Raw genomic sequence first — 19785 nt, 5'->3', positions numbered from 1 at the left:
GATCCCAGCTGGGATGGAGCCGACATGGGGCTCTCTGCTCAGCCGGGAGCCTGCTTCCTCCTCTCTCTCTGCCTACCTCTCTGCCTACTTGTGATCTCTGTCAAATAAATAAATAAAATCTTAAAACAACAATAACAACAGCAACAAAAAATCCCCTAAAATTTCGTTTGGGACAATGGTGTGACTGTCATATAAAAAAAGAATGACTGCTGACAGGCTCATTCCAAAGCTTCTAGGAAATCCAATCATTTTCTAGCAGTGTATTTGCAAGCTAAGAAATGTCACAGGTAAATGTGAAGCCGATGGACCTAAGTATCAGAATTTTTATCAAAACTATGATGTTTAGATTTAAAAAATCCAAACTGATATATCTGCATAGTCCTTAATTCTGTATTTCTTAAAGGTAAAATAAACACACTTTGGAAAGGTACATCTGATAAATGGAAAGATTTCCTTGAAGTCCTCTCTCAGAGTAATGTAAATGAAAATTCAAATGTCAAGACTGATGATGGATGAATCTTGTTGGGTTTTTATAAAATAATACAATACAATAAAATAAGCAAAATAATATCTTGGCAAACCCTCTGGACAAAAAGAAGTTGACTTCTGAGATTAGTTATTGGATGCAATTTCTGAGTTCTTCCAAAAATTTATGTGAAGCTCAATTCTACAAAAATAAGGTATTCAATATAACTTATCTACCCGTTGGTAAAATTTAAAGGATTTTCTGGATCAATCTGTATCAAATCTCCTGGCCCAAGACTTACATAATTTATAAGACCCAGGGCAAAATGAAAGTTTGGGGCCCTTTAGTTCAAAATGTAGGCGGGGATAAGTGCTGTTAAAGATAATAATATAAAAATTTTTCCCTTTAAAAATATTCTATTACTTATAATAGGAATTGTAGATGAAAAACAGCATAAATTTATAAATTTCAAAAAATAACATTTCAGTATCAATTATGGGTAATACAATAAAGAGAAATACTATATTACTGTGATATACTGATTGATCATATAATTTTTCTGGCTTAATTTTCTGCAAATTCATTCCTTAGGTCTTGAAAATTGATACAATTAGCAATTTCATTTTCAATTATAAAATTGTAAGTGACATCATTTGTTTTGGCTAACGCCAAGATGACAAATAATTTCTGATAGTTGCAACCATTACTAGGGCTATTAAGAGTATGCATTGTGACAATACTGAGATAAATTTCTGACTTAACAAACAAATTTTAGTATATTTGGAGCTTGAGTCTAATGGAACAATTTTTCAATAAAGATTTAAGTGTTCATACAAATTAGTTTCATGTATGAATGCGATATTTATTTATTAATTAATTAAAAGATTTTATTTATTTATTTGACAGACAGAGATCACAAGCAGGCAGAGAGGCAGGCAGAGTGGAGGGGGGAACGGGCTCCCTGTGGAGCAGAGAGCCCAGTGTGGGACTCCAACTCAGGACCCTGGGATCATGACCTGAGCCGAAGGCAGAGGCTTTAATCCACTAAGCCATCCAGGTGCCCTTGAATGTGATTATTTTTTTTTTAAGATTTTTATTTATTTATTTGACAGAGAGAGATCACAAGTAGGCAGAGAGGCAGGCAGAGAGAGAGGGAAGCAGGCTCCCTGCTGAGCAGAGAGTCCGATGCGGGACTCAATCCCAGGACCCTGAGATCATGACCTAAGCTGAAAGCAGCGGCTTAACCCCTTGAATGTGATTTTTAATTAAACTTTTCATTTTAAAATAACTGCAGATTAACATGCAGATTATAAGAAATAATAGAGAACCCATGTACCATTTATCCCAAATGGTAACATCCTGAAAATAACTACAATGTTACACCCAGGAAATTGACATGGGTACAATCCACTGATCGCATTCATATTTTACCAATTTACCAGGACTCATTTGTGTGTGGACTTAGTTTTATACAAATTTTATACAAATTTATCACATGTATAAATTTGTGTATTCATCACCACAGTGAAAATACAAAACAATTCCCTCACAACAAAGATCATTTACACTGTATACTGATTTTAATGTTGAATGTAAATGTATGCACTGACATTTTAAGATTTCCTCTGACATTTCCTGTAACTTGCTAAGACTGAATAAGAAACCAAAAGTAGTTTCATAATTTGCATATAATCCAAAATGCCTATGTATGTATTTTATTTCTTTATTTTCAATTATAAGGAAAATTTAATTAAGAATTATCTTCTCTGTTAATAATTGGTTTATTTAAAGTTTCATATGAAAATAGTGTGATTGTCCATCAAATGTGATGATCTTTAATCTGTATTTGTAGGCTGGTGGATATTTGCTTTGCAATGTTGCAGGAGTTTTCAAAATTGGACATCGTAAATGTGAAGTATTCTAATAACACCCCGACAGGCTTTATTGCAATATCCCTGTGTCCTCCCTATTTTGTAATAATTTATTGACAAAATTTATCATCTGAGTTCCCCAAGTATTATCTTGGAATTGAGACAGAAGATTTAATATCTGTGTAGATACTGCAGGGACAGGATCCTGGGACTGAGAGTCAGCTGTTTTCTCACCAAGATTCCTGTTCCTGCTTGGGGGGTGGGTCACTCCTACCTCCCACAGTCGCTTCTGGCACAGCCACATGGGGGACTCAGCATGTCAGCCTGCTGAGGCATGCCTATGCATACACCACACTGTCAGGGGCAGTACTTGGCTTCTGTGTTGCCAACTGTGCCTACAGGACTGAACCTGTGAGTGCTGAGTTTCCCCCATGCAGCGCTGCTGCTCAAGTTCACACCCCACTGTCCCAGTGCTGCTCACATTCATGCCCCACTGTCCCAGGGACTTCACTTACGAAACGTAACTTCACAGATAAAATTATTAAGAATGTCAAGATAGCAACAGCTGAGCTTTGTAACGAAGCACAGGATTCTCCTGGAAGTGTGTGCCTGAGCAACTACAAGGTCATACCCCATCCCCACATCCCTGCTTTTGTCAATGAATTCTTAAATTATCAGAAGAGTGTAAGTTATTTAAAAATACACTGACTACATGTAAACTTTTGTGTTCATGTTTTAACAGGGTTTTCCAAAATCCAATGTATAGATTTAAAGAGAGGACAAGATAAAGTTTAAAAGCCCAACCTCATAAACTTTGGAATCGCATGTGGCTGTGAACAAAAAATAACCAGTCCCATTTGGTTGGAAGAATTAATTTTCTTAAACTGAAATTCACTGTTATTTATAAAATGAGGTAATGTTGCCCTATCTATCCACCCATCCATCGATCTATATATGTGTGTGTGTGTGTGTGTGTGTATACACAGACACGTAGAAAAATGAGATTCAGTTTTAAGAGAATAAAATTATGTGTATCTTTTATTATACTATACTATGCACATAGTATAACGGACCCATGTACAAGTTCTCATTTTGATGAATAAACAAAATTCCTTCCCTACACTTTTTTTCATACACGAAAATATGTAACTATTTTCATGAACAAACCCAAAGTTCCCTGAATTCCAGATGTTCCAGGAACAAGGAATGGAGTATTTGATGAACAAATACAATACAAAGGAATGTGTTCTATAAAAATCTTGACTGTATTTGTTATTTAAAATGACATAATAAAATTGCTGAAATTAAACTCAGTAATATACTGCTATAATAAAAATGAGTTCACTCATTGCAAACACTGCAAAATAAACAGAGGCCTCAATTCCTAAGATCTAGTCCAAGAATGAATTGAAAGAAAATAAGCGTGGCTTGTTTCTGACTGGCTTTCAATCTCTCTGGGCTCCCTCAGCACTCTAATTCCCCTGTCATCGTGACTTCGTCTGGGACATGATGATCTTATGTGCCTGGCAACTACTCATAGTTAGGGCTGGGGCCATGTCTCATTGATCATGTTAGACTCTAAATTGCATGATTCAGTGGAGACACTAACTATTTTAGGTGAAAACAGTGTTGTTGAAAGAAGGGGTGAATAAATACATTTTGACTATGCTGCTAAATCTAGTACAGGATTCCCTTCCTTATATGGGGGCAGTCAGCCAGTCATGTTGCATATCTAAGTCCATCAAGGCAACTTGATGGACTTAGATATAATGGGAATAATTCAAAAATCCAATGGGGTGCCCAGTGGAGACTGTTCTTTAATTTTGTTTGTATTGTTTATTCCTTTGTTTTTGAGGGGAAGCAGTATGTGGAGCTGGAGAAGAAAGTTTCAATTTCCCAAAGGAATGCAGTCAGATAACAGCCAGACAATTTTGTGCAAGAATGTGTGCTCATGTTCATTTTCATTTATCTCCTTAGGCACATACAAAACACACACACAGATCTTGGCCTTTCTTTCTACCAAAATGGATCATATCATATATACTTCTCTGCATACAGCTTTTATCACAGGAAAATTCCTCCAAATAATCTAGTGTCCATATAACTATGTAATAACCCATTGATGATGATGTCATAGTTATCTCTCCCATTTGTCTATTGTTTTCTAGTTCCTGTGACTACAGACTATTCTGTAATAAACAACTTTGTACTTTATCTCAATCAAATACATTCTCAGGAGTATGTTTGTTAGGTAAAAGAGTAAAGTTTTCAATCTAATTATAAAATATATTGCCAAGGGGCACCTGGGTAGGTTAAGTCTCTCTGCCTTCGGCTCAGGTCATGATCTCAGCGTCCTGGGATCGAGCCCTGCATCATGCTCTCTGCTCAGCAGGGACCCTGCTTCCCCCTCTCTCTCTCTGCCTGCCTCTCTGTCTACTTGTGGTCTCTCTGTTTGTCAAATAAATAAATAAAATCTTAAAAAAATATATATATATATATATATAGCCAGACTGTTTTGCAGTCTGTAAGTTTCCCAAAAACAAATAAAAATACTTTTTCACCTATTCGAGTGAGAAATAGCACTCACTGTTACTTTTATTTACATTACTCTGACTAGGAAATTTGAGAATGCTTTCATATACTTATTAACCAAGTGGACTTTCTCATTTCCAGTGAAATTCTTATTTTTTTGCTATTAATTTATAATACATAACTGAAGACTGGATAGCAATTCTTTTTTTTTTTTAAGATTTTATTTATTTATCTAACACAGAGAGAGAGAGATCATAAGTAGGCAGAAAGGCAGGCAGAGAGATGGGGGAAGCAGGCTCCCCTGCCCAACAGGGAGCCCAATGCGGGAGGCTCGATCCCAGGACCCCGAGATCATGACCTCAGCCGAAGGTAGAGGCCTAACCCACTGAGCCACCCAGGTGCCCCTGGATATCAATTCTTTATTTGATCTAAATATCTATTCCTAATTTACTCTTTGCTATTTTTTAATGATATAATTTGCCACACATTTTAATTCTTTTTATTTAATTTAGAGAGAGAGAGAAAGAGAGAGAGAGAGAATGTACATGAGTTAGGGGAAGGGGAGAGAGAGAGAGAATCCTCAAGCAAACCATCCCACCAAGCATGAAGCCCACCGTGGGATGATCTCAGGACCCTGAGATAATGACCAAGCCAAACTGAGAGTAGGACAGTCAACCAACTCAGCCATCCAAGTGCTCCAACATTTTGACTATTTTATGTAGGAAAATGAATCTGTAATTTCCCTGTGAGCTGCTGAATTTTCTGTATGAGTTAAAATGATCTCCCTAAATCTGAGATGATTCATATGTAAATATTTTAAAGATTATGTTATTTCTATATTTATTTATATTTACTTCTTTTATCCAAGAGATTTTTGGGGGGTGGAGGCATGTGGAACAAAGTTCACATTTTGATTCATTCTGAAAGAATTGTTTACTGAGACTGCATGCAACTTTCAATAAACTATCTGGTCCCCAGTGACATAAAAATGCTTCCTTTGTTTTATATTGTCTCTACATGTTGGGTGTTTGTTTCTGAACTCAATATTTTGTTACACAAATATTTTTGACTATTTCTATACTGGTATCATCTCAAATTACAGTGACTTTAGAATCTTTTTTTTTTTTTTTTTTTTAAGAATCTATATGCGTGGGACGCCTGGGTGGCTCAGTTGGTTAAGCAGCTGCCTTCGGCTCAGGTCATGATCCCAGCGTCCTGGGATCGAGTCCCATATCGGGCTCCTTGCTCCACAGGGAGCCTGCTTCTCCGTCTGACTCTGCCTTCCACTCTGTCTGCCTGTGCTCGCTCTCGCTCGCTCTCTCTGACAAATAAATAAAATCTTTAAAAAAAAAAAAAAAGAATCTATATGCGTATAAAACAAAGACCTTTCTTAATTCCAGCAGAGATTCCGACTGAGTTACTATGTGAAGAAATTTGAGGAAGGCCATGTTTTAAAGTAAAAATGTGGATACATGATGCTGTGCATGTATGGTACCCAGGGGGAAGCTATGGGTGAAGATAGTCACCAAACCCAGAAAGTTCCTGTCTGCTTGCCTATCTATCTGAAGACAGATTGGCTCATAGACCAGCCAGCATAAATGATAGAGAAGATACAAAACTGGAATACACTAGGAAACAGAGTGATGGCCAGCAACGGAGGGGGTCAGAAGATTTTTCAGTCTAGTATGGGAAGCCTCAGAAAATTTTTCAGCAGGAAATGATAAAAGCTGACCTGTGCTTCAAGATGAGTGATCACGAAGAACTGTTGAGTAGAGGTTCTCAACTGAGGATGATCCTGTCATCCAGGGAACATTGTCGAATTTTTGGTTTTTATAACTGGAGAAAGTGCAATTTTTAAAAAGATTTATTTATTTATTCTTTGAGAGAGCAAACATGTGTGAGCAGGGGAGGGGCAGAGGGAGAGGGAGAGAGAGAATGCCAAGCACAAACCACGCTGAGCACGGAGCCCTACGTGGGGCTCCATCTCACGACCCTGAGATCATGACCTGAGCTGAAACCAAGAATCCAACACTTAACCGACTGAGCATGCAGGTGCCCCTGGAGGAAGTGCTATTATCTTCTAATGGGTAGAGGCGAGTGAAGCTGCTAAATGCCTCCAATTCACCGAGAACTTCTCCACAGCAAAGAATCATCTGACCGAAAGTACCAGCCTTGATGAGGTTGAGAAATCCTGGTATGGAGGATGGATTTAACAATGAATAGATAAAGAAGTCAGTTTAAAAGCTCTTGTAAGTTTAAAGGGGGTGAAATGAAAACTGAACGAGCATAAAAGCATAGAGTATGAAATAAGAACAACAGTAAATAATTTTGAGAAGATAAGGTCTATCGAATGTAGCATATTAGATTTTTATGAAATGGTAAAAGAAAAAGGAAAGTAGAATAATTCAGGGGGTTGTGGAAAATGTAGAAAGATTCATACAATTCAGGCTTTTCTTAACAGAAGAGACTGATGAGGTGTAGGGATCTTTTCTGTTATTCCTACAAGACCAGAATCATTCTTTTTACACACTAAACTGTGTCGATGCACATTGCATGTATGAGGGCCAATGTGGCCCTTATGATGGAACATCAGTGTTTAGGCAGCAGCCATGTGATTCAGAGGCTGCTGAGGAGAGAATCCCAAGTGGAGGAATGATATCTTATACCGTTATCTCCCTCTTCTTTAATCCTTCCAACCCTCCCCACCAGCCCCACCCACCATTACAACCCCAACCATAGTAGCTCAACCCAGAAAAGTAGGTTGACTGCCGTGAAAAAATACACAGGTGAGTTAAGTAACAACATAAACAGTGTGTCAAACAAATGTTTAGAAAATTAAACTTGGAATATAAAATACATTTTTCAAGGTTATACTTGAAAAACATTCTGATGGGAACAACATGTATGGCTCTAAACTGTTCAAAGTACCACTTATTACATTAAATTCATCAATCTTACCATCATATCATGCTTCTCATCACTTGTTCAATGGTAACAAGGAAGCAGAGAACATAGTGACTTGCCCAAGGTTACAAGTTCGTAGGTGGAGGATTCATTGTTTTGAACCCAGCCTAGTTCTAGAAACAATACTATTAGCTACTATGTGACAGTGCTCTTGATTTTATAAACCTATTATAATTTCAGGCAAAATATGAAGATTGCAAAACTAACTGGTCAGTCCAACTCTCACACGCAGCCCTTCTTTAAGGTAGGAAAGGAACAACAGGCAAAGAGGAGACCTAAAGAAGGAAAAACTAGATCTGGTAGGGTCTGGTGAAGATCCAAGAGTGTTTTCATTCCCAGGACATCATTTTATTATTATTATAATCGTGTTGCTGTTCTCCTTTCATCTTTAAAAAAATGGCTCGTTTTATTTTAGTCTATATCAATAATAACACGAACAGGAGACTATCTACTCCAAGTGATTTACCATACAAACCAAATATGGCCAGCTTACATTGAACTTGAATCCTATTGAAAGTAAACAAATAAACTACCTTTTAACTCTGATTTAATTAAGGTTTTGCTTAATTTCATTTTAGGCAATGATCTGCCAACAAATTGTTCCTTACAGATTATTTAAAAAAAGGTTTTTTAAAGATTTTATTTATTTATTTGACAGAGAGAGAAAGAAAGAGCCTAAGCAGTGAGGATGGCAGGTAGAGGAAGAGGGAGAAGCAGACTCCCTGCTGAGCAGAGACCCTGATGTGGAACTCGATCCCAGGACCCTGAGATCATGACCTGAGCCAAAGGCCGACTTAACTGACTGAGCCACCCAGACGTCCCTGATTAATTCTTTTTTATTACTCGAAGTGTTCCCATATTTAATTCTTCACTTCACTGAGGCATCTTTGAAATTATTTTTTGAGGAAAGCATATTGAGCCCAATTAACGGAAATATATATAAGTAAACTTAATTATTCCATCTGGGAACTTCCATACAGAAAAAAAATTTATGTTTATATTCCAAGTTTAACTTATTTTCTAAGCATTTGTTTGACACACTGTTTATGTTGTTACTTAATTTGGATCAGGGTGAAGGACTGTGGCAAAGAAAGAAAAGAAATGTTTATTCTAGACCTCCTGACTTAGGACATTCAAGCTCAAACTAAGCCACTTAGTATATTCTGCCACAAGAACAAGTTTCCCTGGTCCATCATCCTACATATGAAATAAAATTTTGTTAATTTAGAAGGCCAAACTATTCTACTAATGAATCTGCTTTATCATTTGAAATCAAATGCAAGTATGAATATGTTAAGTAGGCAAAATCTTAGCAAAATTGGAAATACAGAACTTGACTCAGAAATACATGCATCAACAACTAAAATATCAAATTTTAATCAGCTAAAGTTTATTTCTTCAACCACTGAATGAACTTACCACTTACATCAGTTACAACAAAGCCAATCAGATAGAAAAATACTTTGAGAAGTTCTCAAGACAAGGAAAATAGCTGAACATAATCTTTCTGAAGTCACAAGAAGTGGAGCATAACAGGTCACCAATTCCAAAGTGTAAGGTCACTAGAACATGCCATGATTTTATTTTATCTGTATATAAGAGAATGGAGTCAAGATAATAAATTATTGTTCTTCATCGGTTTTGCAGGGCTAAAGTATGGTAACAATGGATAGATACTAGGAGCAAGCTTTCTAATGATTAGTGATGGAAAAGAAGTACAATTGTTTTTAATAATTCATTTGAGCATTTTTGTTCTTCGAACAAAATAAGTATATTTTGTATACTTCGAAATATAACCTCTAGAATTATTGGATTGATTACAAACAGAAACATTTAAGAAACATCTTTGAGGAGGTCTTTATCTTAGTTGAATTAAACATTATTTGTGACATTTTGCTACAGATCATAGTAAATAATAATATCAGTAGGAAGACAAGTGGAGATCAACTCACTGAGGCCATCCTAATTTGAACTGATCAGTAGAAACACAGTACATGTAATTCTTAAGAAGACTCAGGGAAATGACCGACAGCTATGTTATGTGTAAAGTTAAAATGCAGATAGCAAGGAAGAATATTTCTTAAAAAACCATAAGTGACTCTTAATCTCACAAAACAAACTGAGGGTTGCTGGGGGGAGGGGGTTTGGGAGAAGGGGGTGGGATTGTGGACATTGGGGAGGGTGTGTGCTTTGGTGAGTGCTGTGAGGTGTGTGGACCTGGTGATTCACAGACCTGTACCCCTGGGGATAAAAATATAAGTTTATAAAAAATAAAAAGTTAAAAAAAAAAAAAAAAAAACTAAATATGATGTAGTCTCTCCCACCCAGTATAAATATGCTTTGAAAGCTAATATTAATATCACTGTAAGCAGGAAGAAAGAGAGCCTACCAACACTGTGCTTTGATTTCATAACTCGTCAACCTTTTTCTATAACATTAGCACTATATTTTAAATGTTTTAGTAAGTAATGAATTATTTCCCTTCAATTCACATGATAGAAGCTCTTGAACTCTTAAAATGGATATTTGTATTCTTGATAACATTATCTCCAAAATATATAACTGCATTATATATATAACTGATTTCTAGAAATAACACCTTAAAAAAATAATATACAATTACATGTCATTTTCAGTTGGAGAAATGTATTTATGTTTTTTATTTGTACTCCTTTGATCTGCTTACAAACATTTATAGCTCTGACATCCATCCTTCTGCCTTATAGAAAAGTTCAAATAGTTTTCAGCAATAAAATATAAAATTACTGCATAAGAAGACTACTGTTGCTGTAAAAAGAGTGATGTTTGGTCATTTTAAATTCCAGACTTGTTCCTTGGTCAATTAATCCCTCAAACTCTAAGTGTACGTTTCCCTGCTTCATTAATGATGATAAAATACAAAATCAGCATTAAGTAGATATATAAATTAAAATTTAATGATGCTTGAGAGCATAGATATTTTTTCTCATATTTCTTTTAATGTTGGTTGCATTGTTTTAAAATAAAAATTAAACATGGGATGCCTGAGTGGCTCAGTTGGTTATGCATCCTACTCTTGATTTTGGCTTGGATCATGATCTCAGGGTTGTAAGATTGAGCCCCACATGGGGCTCTGCCCTGCTTAAGATTCTCTCTCCTCCCCTCACTGTTTTCCCCTCCCCCCTCAACTGCTCTCTCCCGAAAAAATAAATAAGATAAAATAAAAATTAGACACATCAATAAGTTATTTTTTAATTTGGTGAGTCTGCTAGCTCAAATTTTTAGATTAAGTGTTCACTAGTACTTATAGAAAGGCTCTAAATCAGGTATTTCAAGATTTTAAGTGTGATTTTTCTATAATTAGAGCTTTGAGCAAAATATTTTTATTGCTTGTTTGGGCAAGTAAATAGAAACAAATATATCTACATATTTTTGCACACATAAAGATCAGTAAACATATTTTATATATATGCATAAATATAAAAGAACAATGGGAGAGATTAGCATACACTGAGTACTTTACTCCTTGCAAGGTGCTTTTATATCAAATCACTGTTCTTCATAAAATTCTTGAAACCTGATATTGTTCTTACAAGTAAGGAATGTAAAGCTTAGAAAAATTAAGAGATTTGCTCAAAGTCATACACTTGTCAACAGGAAAGCTGAAATTCAATCATAGCTGTATCTGTACTACAGTATAAACCATCTCCATTCTGAAGATCATAGCCTCATCTTTCCTAACCATTTATATAAATAAAATTCATAATTCTAATGCAGAATTTTCGAACATTTAAAGAATATAACCATAGCACAGAAATTCTCTAAAATATATGTTTTCATCTCAACTAGCAAAAGGGAACCTCTCACTATACCCTGAGGGAATTTAGAGGAAAAATTATCTCAGATTTTCATCAGAGAAAACCTCTGAGGGAAAATCCCCTCAAGAGTCTGAGGCCAGGGGGAGCCTGGGTGGCTCAGTGGGTTAAAGCCTCTGCCTCTGGCTCAGGTCATGATCCCAGGGTCCTGGGATGGAGCCCCACATTGGGCTCTCTGCTCAGCAGGGAGCCTGCTTCCTCCTCTCTCTGCCTGGCTCTCTGCCTACTTGTGATCTCTGTCAAATAAATAAAATCTTTAAATTAAAAAAAAATTTAAAAAAAAAAGTCTGAGGCCAATGAAGATGTTGGCTCACACAATTGTGCTTCACTTCAGTAGTTTCCTACTGGCCAAGAACCCTCAAAGGGTTTTCTTCCCTTTTTACCATCCCCAAAGCCTGGTAGGGAGTAAATGTTCCTTGTATCCAAATAGGAAAAGTCTCCTGGAAGGATGTTCTTGCCTGAGGCTTAATCCTCCAGAGTCTGGAAGGCATAGGAGAGGCAGAGGCAGGTTCAATCTGAACCATGAAACGATGCCGTGTGCATCCGCTAACACCTGGCCAAAGGAACATGAGGAGTGATGTCATTTCTCCAGGGCTATTATTTGATATGCACTTTTAAAATCATTGTATGGGTTTTAGGAAAGTAACTCTGCATCGGTGATTTTCAAATTAGTAGATCATCTCTTTTGATGGCATTCTCAAGTTGCTTAACTCTGCTAATTAGAGGCGTTAGCATATTGGTAGTGTTAAAAACTGCTAAAATTAAAGCAAAATTGAAGTAAAACAAAGAACTGTAATCTTTTTCTCTAGGCTCAAATTTCTGCTCTTTTTAAGTAAAGCAGCCACCTGGGATATAAAAGAAGCAGGAGTTCAGAATTTTATCAGCTTGAGTGGAGCCCTTGGGTGGTTGGTGTTAATAATTAGAACTTAAGGGGTGCCTGGGTGGCACAGTGGTTAAGCATCCAACTCTTGATTTTGGCTCAGGTCGTGACCTCAGGGTGGTGAGACTGAGCCCTGGGACAGGTTCTGCACTCAGTTCAGAGTCTGCTTGAGACTTTCTCCCTCTCCCTCTGCCCCTTCCCATCCACTCTCTTTCTCTTTATCTAAAACAAATAAACTTTTAAAAAGTAATGAGAACATAAATTATTACATATGCAATTATTGGTTTATATAAATGTTCGTTACCATATGAAACATGGCATTAGATTTTTCATCCTAGATAATCTGCATATATGTTAATTGTGTGACAGATGTGTAATGTATAAAGAATCTGTACTTCTTATGAAGATTAAATGAGAGGCATTATATAAAAGGCTGGTACATACGGTGGCTGTATATAAAAGCACTGGTACATAATACAGTGTTTAGGTGTATTTTATCTAGCGTAGTTCTCTGCATGAGGGTCTAAATTTATTAATAGTGTGTGTACCTGTGTGTGTTTTCATTTAACAACTTGTTTATAGTAATTTCTACTGCTGGGTACAATTTTAATCTCTTTACAAGCATACACATCATGAAGAAGTTTATTAAAATCTGATGTTCAGAGATCAGCATAACTATAGAGAATTTTAAGCCATGTAGAAAAGAAATGCGTAAGCTGGCAAGAAACTTAATAATTGGTTACTGATGTTGAGGTTAAACTCGTTTTTCCATTATTCCACAAATGAAACTTTCACCTATAACAGATTCTGAAATCACACCCTAGCAATGGTAGAATTTGCCCTCCTTAACATTTAATATATCCATGTAGTAGCATGATGGTATGATAAATTTTTCTGTTTTTTTCTTTTTCTACCTTGATTTGCTACTGGACTAGGGCTCAGCCACCAGAGTTAAGAAGGGAGAGTAAAAGAAAATAAAAGATTTGACCCATGAAACAATTTTTTTTTCCCCTACGGTAGACTGACATAGCTATAGACTCATAAAAAGTTGGAATTGCAGGAGATCTGGGCAAAACTTTAGGCTATCCTTCTTATGAGCAAATGGAGTTTAATTTTGTGATTAAAATAACCAACTAGCTAAATACACACATAAATAAGTATATTCATACTATCCAACTCCATTTTAATCTAATATGCAAGGAACAATACATATCAAAGTCAGAAAATATTGTTACTTGCCCATGGTCTCATCCAGTTTGCCTAAGGATTGAAAAACAAACAAACAAACAAACAAACAAATAAAAACGCTCATGTCTTTACATGCCTGCAAGTATTGCTTCCATTAGCTTGACATAGTCACTACAATAATCAAAATACCACTACCAACAAAAACGTCAAGCATGGTTTATATAGATCTCTTACAATAAGTATCTAATTTGACCTGACGATGATCACAGCAACATTATAACAGCTAGAACAGCCTTTATTATTTTCATTTTACTGAGGAGGATAAAGTTCAGAGTTTCATTAACTTGCCTATGGCCTCATGATAAGATGCAGTATCTTCCTATTGGGTTTCTGACCTGCCAAGTGCAGACACAGTATAGCTGTAATTTAAGCTGTAATTGCTTAATAATTGCTATCCTGTACTCTGCTTACATATGGGTATTTAAGAGGGAAAAAAATCAACCATGGCTTGGAGTTAAACCATCGCCATTTTGAAAGTGATATTACAAGTCTAATTACTATTACGTTCTTTCCAGGCAAAATGATGAGGGCATCCACTGTGATCTGTATTACCCGAAATTACCACAGTTACCTATTTCAGAAATATGCATGCTTATTAGGTCAGTGGCTAATTAATTGTATAGAAAACTATTTCCCTACGCTACAGTTATTTCTATCACAAGTTTAAAAGATAAATGATACCGGTTAAAATTATCCTGTTACTTTAGAAAGATGTTTTCTTTTTTTTTAAGCCAAAGAAATTTATTCTCTCATTGTTCTGTAACCTAAAACTTTGGTAGTAAAATCAGCCGGATTTCCTTTGACTCTTCCAACTTCTGGTGGAGGCTGTAATTATTGGCATTCCTGGGCTTGTGGCCCATATCACTCCAATCTCTGCCGCTGTTGTCACAGGATGTCTCTTGTAAGGACAACAGTAATGCTGGATTAAGGCCCATTCTAATGACCTCATCATAACTTGATGACATCTATTTGATCACATTGGCAGCCACTTGGGCATTATAACTTCAACAAATCTTTTTTGGGGGCACATTTCAACCCACAAAAATAGCTTTGCTCCAGATTAGAAGAGATGAGTCTGAGTGTGGGAAGCATAAGTTTATGTAACAGTTGCAGAACATAGAACCTGCAGCTTCAACCACAGTCCCATTTGTGTGTGTCTGTAGTAGAGGCAGCTTGGAATTGAAAGAAAGAAAGACAGAAAGACAGAAAGACAGAAAGAAAGAAAGAAAGAAAGAAAGAAAGAAAATGCTTTTAAATTCATCTTCTTTTATTTATTTATTTATTTGAGAATGAGCAAGAGCAGGAGTCTGATGAAGGGTAGAGGGAGAAACAGACTCCTTGCTGAGCAGGGAGCCCAATGTGGGGCTCAATCCCAAGAGTCCAGAATCATGACCTAAGCAGAAGGCAGACACTTAACTGACTGAGCCACCCAGGTGCCCCAAATTCACCTTCTTATTTACAGCAAAATAGTAACTACACAAATCAGGAACAGCACATGTTACTTAATTCTAAAGGCATGACCTTAAATTGCAGACAAACAAAGCCATAAATCATAAGCAATGCTAGAACTTGGTATATTGATTATGCAATCTAACAGGATAAGCCTAGGAAATCCTCCACTGTGTAAAAAGCAGAAAGATTGAGCACTTGCAGTTATTTTTAGAAGCCTAATTCCAACTTAAAGCTCTTATCCTATGATGTGTACTCAATGTATTCTTGGTATGTGAGGCTTCTGTGTCAGAGTTACTGCTCTGAGAGAATGTTCTGCTTTGACTCCTTAAGTCCACATAAGCCTTAGACAAATGTAGGTTTTATAAGGTGTGGACTCCCTGACCTCATATACAACTTCACAGAAAATTCAAATACCAAATAGTACTTAACAGAGGCAAAAAGCAACTTCTTGATCAGTAGAATCAAACCAAATACACTTTTTACTGGTATTTAGAAAGCTTAAATCCCTGGAGTCTCAGTTGTCTCTGATAAATCAATTCTCCATTTACATTACATTTGAGTGTCAGCGTGTGTGTGCGTGTGCGTGTGCGTGTGCGTGTGTGTGTGTGAAATGAGAGAGAGGGAGAGAGAGAAAAGAAATTGATTGATTGATTTTTGAGTCTCAGACTCTTTTGTTGCAGCCATAGCTCTGAATTCAGATATAGACTGACTTGGAAATCTATAAGCAAACAAACTATAAAACAGAAAGAAAAAAAATTGAAACAATCTGTTAGTTTCTCTCTCTTTTTTTCTCTTCCTCTAGCTTTTGATTCTACCAACTTATTAGTAGACTAGCAAAATGGTGATTCAGACAAAATTCCCATTTCTGATGAGCTCATTTTAGTTCTTTAAAGTCAGAATACAAATATTGGATAATTATTCCATATTTAGCCATGATATTACTATCCAAAGAACATATTAATGTGAAGCAGGTTCTCTGTGAACTCCAGTGGACTCCATTTGAAATAGTTCTAATGAACATATGCTAGCTATTCTCTTATAGCAAGAGAGGAAAACTATGGTTAGTTTACTTTTAGAAAAGCAATTTTTAGTCTGTTAATGCATGATAAAAAATATGACCATAAAAAGGCAAACGTTACCCGAAGTGGAGTATTCCTGAATACTTTGGTAGAATTCTTATTTCCAGTTATAATATTACCTAATGCCAACACCTCCTATACCTCTGACCATTTTGTTTTTGAGGCATAATAATTAGAAATTCCTACAAAGAGCACACTGTTTAGTACAATTCCTGTAGAAAACTGACCTATATATAATACCTTACTTAGGAAAAAATGCTTAAGTTTCCACAAACTGATAGACTATAAAGAATATCTTCAGACACATCATATAGATGTCTTCCTTAACTTCCTCTGATGTGGAAAGAAACAACTCTGGCTTACTGGCAATGCAAGAGAATGTCTTAATGATTAACAGCATGCATTTCTCGGTCAGTAGGGACTGCTCAGAGAGAAGAGGTAAACATTCAAAGCTTAATGATTTCTCTAGTGCATCACTTCCATGACTCATGCCAGATTTTCCCCAGCTAGTTCTAAAATGATTAATCTGCTCCGATGAGTCAACAGTCTTTCCTTTTCACCTTTCCTTAGGCACTGGTAACAAAGGTTAACAAAATCATCTATTGTATTTGCTCGGGTGGGCATATGTGTATTGCTACACCAGGCTTGCCTAGAGAAGGTGTAGCAAAACAGCTTCCCTCATGTACAATCTGCATGCTGTCCTTGGTAGTGCCGTGATAGCAGGTTCTCTGGACAGTGGAGATGGAACTTTGATCACACTGTAGATGAGGTCTGGGAGAAGAGTACCTAGTTTTCCAATCAGAATCAAGAAAAAGCATGGCATACTCAAAAATTGCTCCCATATCTTCTTCTAAGACCCTAGAAATACCTTGAGCCTTTCTGTTTTAGGTTAGGAAGTCAATGACACAGTTTCTGGAAGATTTTGACTTAAATGCCTGCGTGTTACTTCTAAGTAATTATTCAAATATCCTCTTGCCATGACCTACAGTTTCCTTGCTGGCCCTAAACGTTTCAGGATTGACTCCCAAGACACTAAAATTATATGAGCATAGATAAGCACAGTGTAAACAAAGCATGAAGAGCATCCCAAGACAAATTATTTAGGGAAAGATAAAGCTTGAATACCATAAAATTAAAGGTAAATATGAGAGATAGGACCTTTCAAATGAAAGAAGATAGGATGGGAGTAAATGTGACTCAGGTATACATAAGATAGGGTACAGGCAGATTACCTTTGCTTTGATATGTCCATGGGTTAGCTTTGGATGAGGAATAGCCAGGGCTACAAGAAACTTCAAATAGAAAATGAGTAACACACAAGAGACTAGATCCTAGAGCATTTATCATTTATGATGAAGGTAGAAGCCAAGCAAGGGAGTAGCAGGAGTATTAAAATAAGTCAGGAAGGAAAAAAAAAAAATAAGGAAGGAATAAGGTATTTCTATAAATTTACTTGATATCAACTCTCTTGAAAGGTAGGGCAGCTTTACCAGAAAAGGTAAAATATACTGACATTCTTTGGAAGCCAATAGGTGCCATTAAAATATAAATGACATTATTACTGTTCTTATTATTAGTCAGTGCTACACATTGATAATGGCATGGTTGTCTGAGAATCCTAATTATACATGACAATTTGAAGATATTCATATTTGATTTTTGTTATGTATTGTCTCCAAAGTTTGGAAGCTACAGCATGTAGGAGCCAATTTCATAAGCAAAATGGGTGCGTGTTTTTGACAAAATTTAGGTAGAGAAATTTTGGAGATGGAAAAGAAAGGGAGAAGACTATTTAGTATTTACAATGGTAATATAATGAAAGGAGTAAGAAGGGGCAGGAAAATTGGGTTAAAGTAGTGATCCTGAGGGCATTACCCATATTGGAATAAAACAGTATTTTATAACACACTAAGACATTTTAAAAGACAAATTAGATAGTGAACTAAGGCATTTTCAAAGGCAATAATCTACCCTTTGTAATAAGTCGTAATAAAACAGATTTGTGGAAAGGTCTCTCTTTCAGTAAGTTAAATGACCAAAAATAAAGTATCTCAAGCATAGCGTGTTGTCTTCAAAATTTAAGAGAAATAACTGAGCCTTGTAGTATACGCTGAATGTTAATAAAATGAACCATTTGAAAACTAAAGAAGTTCAAGAAAACAAACCTTCATAACCAAACGACCATTGCTATCCCATCAAGATACAAATCTGAAGGTATCACACTGGTGCTGAGGCAGCATTTACTAGACTGAGATAGAACTTGTTATATATTCGTATTCACTATTGAGTGAGCTGTGACCGGTCAGTCTCACTCCAAGCAAGAACTTAGTTATTTGTCAATCTGGTCTCCTTCTTCTATGTTGCTCCTTCACATAAAACAAGCAACAAACCCAAAACAAATCTAGTTTACTTTCAGTGAGGTGAACAGAGTTGAGTATGACTCATCAAAATAAAACAGACCTCTCTCTTGACCTCTAATCCTGTCTACCAAGATGTTCCCTACTTGGCTTTAAACAGATGTGACAAACTGTGTCAATGCTAAATTCATCTAACCTGAATTTACCATCCATAAGTTCTATTGTCCCTGAACCACCCCATAATTTCAGTTGGTATCACTTAACTGATTCCCTGTCATACTTACCCTTCCTCCACTGCACGCTAACCCAAAGCATCCGGGCAGAAGAGCATCTAAGCAATATCTGCTTCCATGTCACTCCCTAAATAGTTCTCAGGCTAAGAGTCTTAAAGTACCTGTTTGTTTATCACAAACAACCAACAAATGCACACAAATAACAACCATTGAAAAGAATCCTTCTACTGTCTCCCCCTTTATATTGTATCTGTGCTCTCATTCTGTCCCCAGTACTTCCCTTGAGGACTTACAGGTGTGTTAAAAAGGATACCACAGACACAAAATGTGTCATTTAGGCCCAGTCCTCAAATCTAGGCTCAATATACAGTTTACTTGCAGTTTCAATCACCTCCAGAAATCTAGTCTTCATCAGTCAAGAATATTCTGATGGGTTTCAATGAGTCTGGCAGGGGGTCTCTCCAACTCCCAAAGGCCAAGGAAGTAATCTGCATGATAAGATCCCCTCCACGTCCCCTCAGGGAAAGCAACCTTGTCCATAAGAATCCTTTTCTTTTGCTAATCACTTTCTTGCCCTACCCTCTTTCCAGAAAAATCTTCCATTTTGTACAACTCCTCAGAGATTCCCTCTACTTGTAGGTGGGATGCTGCCGATTTGTGAATCATTTCATAAAGCCAGTTAGATCTTTAAATTCACTTATTTGAATTTTGTTTTTTAACACATGTCACTTGGCTCGAGGCCTTGCTCATTACTTAACACTCCTGTGATCAAAAATATGTTATAACTCAATAATATCATACTGTAAGATCCTATCATCTTATAAACAGTGGTTAATATTAAACTGACCC

General features: G+C 36.4%; 1 protein-coding gene across 2 annotated transcripts in view; it reads right to left on the bottom strand.

The window, feature by feature from the left end:
- HCN1 (hyperpolarization activated cyclic nucleotide gated potassium channel 1) overlaps positions 1-19785 on the bottom strand; it is a 396554-nt gene that overhangs the window by 119382 nt on the left and 257387 nt on the right. The gene's annotated exons all lie outside the window — the stretch shown is intronic.

The sequence above is a fragment of the Mustela nivalis genome, assembly GCF_964662115.1.
Source record: "Mustela nivalis genome assembly, chromosome: 3".
Lineage (NCBI taxonomy): Eukaryota > Metazoa > Chordata > Mammalia > Carnivora > Mustelidae > Mustela > Mustela nivalis.
This window is presented reverse-complemented; position numbering and strand designations above follow the sequence as displayed.